This window comes from Chrysochloris asiatica, unplaced genomic scaffold (genome assembly GCF_000296735.1).
Source record: "Chrysochloris asiatica unplaced genomic scaffold, ChrAsi1.0 scaffold00002, whole genome shotgun sequence".
NCBI lineage: Eukaryota > Metazoa > Chordata > Mammalia > Afrosoricida > Chrysochloridae > Chrysochloris > Chrysochloris asiatica.
The window spans coordinates 25,792,073-25,799,818 of NW_006408520.1; positions in this window are offsets into that span (position 1 = coordinate 25,792,073).

The following is a 7,746-nucleotide window of genomic DNA, read 5'->3' on the forward strand; positions in this document are numbered from 1 at the left end:
TATATACAACAACAAATATATATATATATTTGTTGTTGTTGTTGTCAGATGCCATTGAGTCGGAACCGACTCATAACAACCTTATGCACATGGAACAAAACACTGCTCGATCCTGGGCCAACATCACTACTGTTGCCACACTTGAGTCCATCAATGCTGCCACCTGCCCAATCCATCTCATTGGGGGTCTTCCTCATTTTCTCCGACCCTCCATCTTACCAAGCATGATTCCTTCTCCAGCGACTGTTCTCTCCTGACAATATATCCAAAGTTTAGCCATCTTGGCCTCAAAGGAGCAATATATATATGCTTTTATTGTTAATTGAGTGATAGTTTACTAGTTTACGTGGGAAAACATGGGTTTTGCACTCAATCTATTGAATTTTGTTTCATTGCAATGATTATAAACCCCTCTATGCATCATTAGTTGACAGTATTTACTTTTATTCACTCTGGGTTTTTTTGGGATTTTTTGATATATACAAAAACCCGCAGGAATATATAATCATTTAAACAACCAGCCTCCTGGCCACCATCACACAGCCTTTCTCTTTCCATGAGTCTGGAGTCCTCAGCTGCTCTATCTCTCCATGCTATCACCTCTGTCTTGATCTCTGGTGTCACTGCTTCTCTGATTAGGGTACCATGATCAGCTCACACTCTTCTGTCTTGATGGTCCTAGGGTCCTCTGTTCTTGGAATATAAGGTTAACTACTCCCTTCTTTTTGTTATACAACTTCTACATTCACAATTGAGACAATTGCAATTACTTATAATAACAATTGCTCACTATTGAATCAAATGAATCCTAGCCCCATGTCCTTTTACCACACCTATCTAGACAAGATGAAAATTAGTCAGTGGAGCTTATACCTTCCCCTGCACACTCAGAAACTAAACTCCCTCTTGAAAACTTTTAAGCTAGCCACTTTGTGTCTTTATAGCTCCCCTCGTTTTAGGTGGACCATGTCTAAGTTGCCCATCTGAATCAACGCTGTGTATAGAGGGGATAAGTTTGATCCTTGATGTGAAGACTCCTTCAGTCTCAGTTGGAATTTTGAGCTACTACATCCGTAAGTATAGGTTAAGTTAATCAAATTAAAGCAATTTACACTTGCTTCTTTTATGCAAAGGGTTTTTAAATGATTGGTATTTCAGAAAAACATCACCAAGTCTTTCTTCTGATGAGCTTGAAGCGCCAACCTTGTGGTCCAAACAGACCTTGTAGTCCAGTGCATTGACCCACAGTGCCACACCAGGACTCCAGAGCACCTCTGGGTGGACTCTGACTTCCAAATTTTACATTAGCAGCTTAGCACCTTAACTCTTTACACCACCCAGTAACTTCTTCCAACTTATGTTGTTGTTGTTACTGTTGCTAAATGCTGTAGAATGGTTCTAACTCATAAAAACCCTGTGTAGAGTTTCCAAGGAGCAGCTGATGGATTTGAACTGCTGATCTTGTGGTTTGTAGTCCAGTGCTCATCCTACAATGCCACACCAGGGGAAATCACCTTAATTTACCCTAATACTTCACAAAGTTAATAAAATAACTCAGCCATTCATGCAAATATTTTTTGTGTAGTGCTTTGTGTTAATGCACTGGACTGCAAACCTGGTTTGAACCTCAAGGTTGGTAGTTCAAGCTCACCAGTGGCACTTTAGGAATACTATACAAGGTTGCTATGGGTAATAACTGACTTGATTGCACTCAACAGCAACAATATGAGCAAGGAATCCTGGTGTGGCTCTGTGGGTTAACACACTGACCACAAGGTCAGTTTGAACTGCAAGGTTCCCTGTTCAAGCTCACCAGATGCTCCTCAGTATGAGTCAGAACAGACTTGATGGCACTTAACAACAACAAGGACTCCTGGAATGACACTGTAGGATAAGAACTAGACTGCTGAAAACAGCTCAGAGTTTCAAACCCACAAACTGCTTCTCAGAAACCCTATACATCAATCGACTCAATGACATTTAGCAACAATATAAACACATATTTTATTAGTCAGAACAGAAAACAGCTGATTTCTTAGCACTATCTACTTTCACTTTCAATCTCCTTTATAATACCAGGAAGAATGATTCAAATCTTGTCCTGAAATGCGTTGCTGTTTTTGTTAGGTGACATTGAGTTAGTACCAATTCATAGAGCCTCAATACACAATAGTATGAAACACTGGTCCTATATCACTTCACAATCATTGCTACACCAGAGACAATTGCTGGCACCTCTGTGTCAATCCATCTTGTTTGGGGTCTTCCTCTTATCCTCCAAGCCTCCACTTTACCAAACATGATATCCTTCTCCAGTGACTGGTCCCTCCTGATAACATGTCCAATGAGAGACAAAGTTTGAACATCCTGACTTCCAAGGAACATTCTAGCTGTACTTCTGCCAACACACATTGATTTGTCTTTTTGGAAGTCCATGGTACTTTTAATAGTTTCTTCCAACACCATAACTCAAATGCATCAATTCTTCTACGGTGTTCTTGAAATAGACATCAAGAATTTGAATTCACAAAGAAAGGTTGGAATGAACATTGAATGTTGTTGTTGTTACTGTTGGGTGCCATTGAGTCTGTTCTGACTGATTGTGCCAATCCATACTGTTGGGGGTCTCCCTATTTTTCACAAAATATTAGCCAGATAGTCTTAAAAGGTGAGAGAAGGAAGAAAGCAGACCTTGCCCCATATTTCTTACATTAGAACTGACTGTTACCCAAGACTCAGTTGATGAGATAACTAGACATTTTAGAATCTGAATTCATTTTCTGGGAAGCTTAGTTAAGAATTTTAACTTTAAATCATGCTTTATATTTATTCTTCAAGAGTCCAAATTCTTCTTGTTGACTGTGAAACTGAAGGGAAAGCAGTTCAGGGTATGTTTGTTTTCTTTTTTTAGGAAAAAAAAAATGTTATTATATGTTCCAAGTTTTCTTTTAACTAGAACAGTAAAATCTGAGAAAACTAGAACCTATGTAATGCAAAAACTTCTCAGTGATGGAAAATTCACCAGGCGTTTCTGAGATAGGAATCTTAATAAAGAGTGATAAAAAATTAACCGCACCTTCTCAGTGGTAGAAATTTGTGAGACCTAGAGAAAGAAAGTAGTCATGGTTCAGTTCACATTCAACCTCATCCTCCAGTCTTAGCCATGCACATTCTCTTTGCTTTCAATCCAATTTTTTATACGCAATTCCCAAACAAAAGAGTTGGTCCCATTTAAAGAAAGATACAATGTCTTATTCATAATCATTGTATATTTATTTACATTTATAGTCCTAGATAGAGTTCTGATGTGTCACTGTAGGATAAGCACTGGACTTCTAACCAAAGGTCAGTGGTTCAAATCCACCAGACACTCCTCAGGACCACTATGAGTCAGAGCCAATTTGATGGCACTTAACAACATGTTCCTAGGTGAAAACTCAGAGAGGGAAACTGGAATGCAGAGCAAGTAACATTGCAAATATGTTTGCATGAAAATATAACTTCAATACCTAGCTCATTGCTTAAAATAATATTAGTCATTAATTTAAATTTTTGAGAGAATTAAATATAAAGTTGAATTTAAGTTGATAGAGGTTTAAATAGAGACAAAGTGTTCTAAGATCCGTGCATACTTTTGGAGAAAGATACACATAAAGACTAATTTTGGCCTTTGTTAAGTGAAATATGAGCAATGTAATTCCCACTAGTTGCTGTAGATTTGACTCTGTGTCATGTGTGTCACAGTAAAACTGTGCTCCATGGGATTTTGAGTGGCTTCATTTGTTAAAAGTGGATTGTCAGTCCTTTTATTTTGAGGCATCCTTGTGCATATTCCAACCTCCACCCCTATTAACAAGTTATACCACCCAGGGACACAATGACCACTAGATGAATGAACTAGAGTGTATAATTTCCATGTGAAGGATAAGGGAAGAGGTGGAATGATTAAAATGTAGTAGTATTATTCCAAGCAGAATATAGAGAATAAAGAAAGCTCATAAGAAAATAGTAGATTTAAGGAGAAATTTAAAGTCAGTCCAAATGTTCTAAATGTACATTGCCTTATATAGTAGTCACAATAACTTGATAGCACTTAACATAAAAAACATCCATATTTGAAATGTAACATGTCCAGATTAAGATGTATGTGTGGAATACACATCATATTTTGTAGATTTAGAATAATGAAAAGAAATACAATATGCTTTAGTAATGATTTTTTATATAGATCATTGTTGTTAAGTGTCATCAAGTTAGAGACCCTGTATAGAGCCTCCAGAGTGTGGCTGGTGAGTTTGACACTATGACCTTGTAGTTCAAACCTGCCTTGAGGTCTAGAGCTCATCCTACATCACCACACCAGTACTCCATATACATCATAGCAGTGGTGGTGGTTGTCACAGCGGTGTGCCATGGAGTCGATTCCTACTCATAACAAATCTACATAGGGTTTCTGAGGCTGTAAATCTTTATGGGAGCAGAAAGCCTCATCTTTCTCCTGTGAAGGGCTGGTAGTTTCAAACTGCTGACCTTGAGGTTAGCAGCCCAACTCATAACCACTATGCTACCAAAGCTCCTTATACACATCACAGGTTTACATGATAATATTTTGGATATATTGGAGCAAACATATTGTTAATATTTGTTTCTCATGTGGTTTTTAATATTCTTTTCATGAGGCTACTAGAAAATGTAAAATTACATATGTGACTTGGCCAGCACTGGTACAACTGTTCATGAAGATGCAAACATTGCCAGACAGCATATAAAAATAAAACCAAACCTTAAGTTTTGGAAAAAATAGAAATATTAAATAAAATAATAGATAGAACAAAGTTCATGGATCTTCATTTGCTGATGAAGCATGAGTCAATATGAGAACAAACATAATTGGAATTTTTTAAATTTACAAGTGTGAATTTTTAAAAATCATCCTTGCCAGAGTACACTGTACTCAGCTGAGTTCAATAAGCCATTACACTGGCTACACATAAATCAGAAACCATACTGACAGTTGTCAGGCTTCTTAGGGAAGTTACCAGGTTGCAATTCAGGGTCAGATTATTTAGAACACAGTTCTCCCATTCAGATCAGCCTTTCATTCACAATAATAATGGATATGGAAAACATCTCATAACATGGATCAACCTAGAAAATATCATCCTGAGTGAAATTTGTCTATCACAAAAGTATAAATATTGTATGATACTATTATTATAAAAAAGTGAAGAAAAGTTTGCATGCAGAAATAAATATTGTTTGAAATTTCCTATGGGTGGGAGGAGAAGGGAAAATAAAGCCATAATGAAAGTGCAGACACATATTAACTGGGTGAAGGGAAATACAATAACTATTAAGGTCATCAAAAAATTATCAAACCAGGAGGAGGCTGGGCTTGATGGTGGCTAGGGTGGAGGTGCAGTGAAGTTCGCCATCAGCAATAACACAGAATACCAGGCAAAGCAGATCCAGGGCAGAGCTCCAAAACTCGGAAACACAGAGATAGGAATATTTTAAAGGTTTGAAGGCTAATAGCTTGTGGAGTTTGGAGCTGAAGTAAAAATCACGTAATTTTGAATCTGCCGGGCTGGGCTCAGCGGCCTGAGCTGACATCCTGGGTGAGACCAAGTGTCAAGATGAAACAGGGGGAGCAGAAACACCACAGAAAAACGCTGCGGGAACCTTGGGACAAAGGTGGACAATATACTTTGTCAGTGTTGCTTTGTTCTGATTTTCTTTTTTTCTTTGGTATCTGGTAATTGGCATGCCCACTGTTTGCCCACCTCCATTCTGATGAGTAGAGGGAGAGCCTGAGCCAAGTGGACACCCCCCCACCCTCACTGCTGGTGGATTGTTCTGCCACGCATGTGCACAGATACTCAGCCCAAGCAGAGGCCCTGAACTTTTACTATCTGTTTATTTTTTGTTCTGTTTTTTATCGTGGGAAAGAGAAGGAGAGGGATGAAGGGAGGTAAAGAGAGTTAAAAGGCAAAACAGGCCAAAGGTTTGATTGGAGCCTGAGGTATAGCATAACAATCAACACTGGCAACTTGGAATCTCTCGGGCAGCTTTGAAGGCAGGAACTTAAAGAGAGGACATTAAAGTCATACTCATATTAAGCTATAGATTTTGTTTTTTTTCCTTCTTTTTCTTCTCTCCTTCCTCTCCCTTTTCTGTGATTAGAGACTGCAGTATTCAGTCTTATTTTTGTTGGTGCTGCTTTTTAGTCTTTTTTTTCTTCTTCTTCTTTCTCTCATTTTTCCCCCACTGCTGTTGTTTTGCTGTTATATGCCCCCCCCTTCTGCCTTTGGAGGACTCCTTGCCTCCCTTTATTACACAAGAAGAGTCAGCAAATGCTGCCATATAGCAAAGCTAAAATCACACTTTATAAAACACCAAAACACAGGCAAGAACCAATACCAACTGCCATATACCAGGGAAACAGACAACACCTGTGAAAGTTACTCTGAGTTAAGCAATAAGAAGAGTGAAAAGGGAAGCACACATCCTGATCACATCTTCCTAGAAGCAATCAGAAAACATAAAAAATTACCAAAACACATACTCAATCAAGTATTAAGACCACAGATAAATATTAAACATGTCCAAGAAGCAAAAACAGATGACCATATCAATACATGTCCAGAAAAAAAAAGATAAAATGTCTGAGACAAATAATCTAGAAGTAGACCTGGACTCCTTTTGGAAGGAGGCCAGGCCTTGGAAATGCCTGAGATGGAATTCAGAAAAATGATCATAAAATGTTTCAAAACACTTTACAATGGAGTTGAGAAACATAAGGAAGAAGCCAGGAAAGTGCAACAGGAACAATCAAATAATATAGATACAGCATTGGAAACAATTCAAAAACTACATAAAGAAGTCCAAATGATCAATAACAAAATAACAGAAATAGAGAACACTCTGAAACAGCAGAGGAATAGAATAGATGAGATGCAAGGCAGAACCAGTGAGCTGGAAGACAAATCTCTCAATACCACTAAGATAGAAGAACAAACAAAAAAATAAATAAATAAATTCTGAGGAAGGTCTAAGATTCATGTTGGACAACATGAAATGGAATAACTTAAGAATTATCGGCATTCCAGAACAAGAAGAATCAAACAAGTCCACAGAGGAAATAGTTGAAGAACTGCTGGAAGAAAATTTCTCTAATATATTGAAAATTGAAAAGATAGACATTCAAGAAGCTCAATGAACTCCAGGAAGGGTAGACCCCAAAAGAAAATCACCAAGACATATAATAGTCAAGTTCTCCAAACTCAAAGATAAGGAGATACTTCTGAAACCAGCCAGGGAAAACAGAATTGTCACATACAAAGGCAAGCAAGTCAGATTAAGCTCGGATCTCTCAGCAGAAACCATGCAAGCAAGAAGGCAATGCGGAGACATATATAAAACCCTGAAAGAAAAAAAATTGCCAAACAAGAATCCTTTATCCAGCAAAGTGATCAATCAAATATAATGGTGTAATCAAAACATTACAGGATAAACAGAAGCTAAGGGACTTTGCCAAAGCCAACCCTGCATTACAAAACATACTAAAGGGTTTTCTGTGGACTGAGAACCAACAAGAACAGACAACAAGAGATTGGCATACATGGCAGCACCTCCCTGAATGAAGTCAACAGAAAAAAGAGTTGTTAACAGAACAAAACTATAAGAACAAACTCAGAGAATCTGGGAGGTCAGTCTACGATCAAAGCAAGTACAATGTACAAGAAG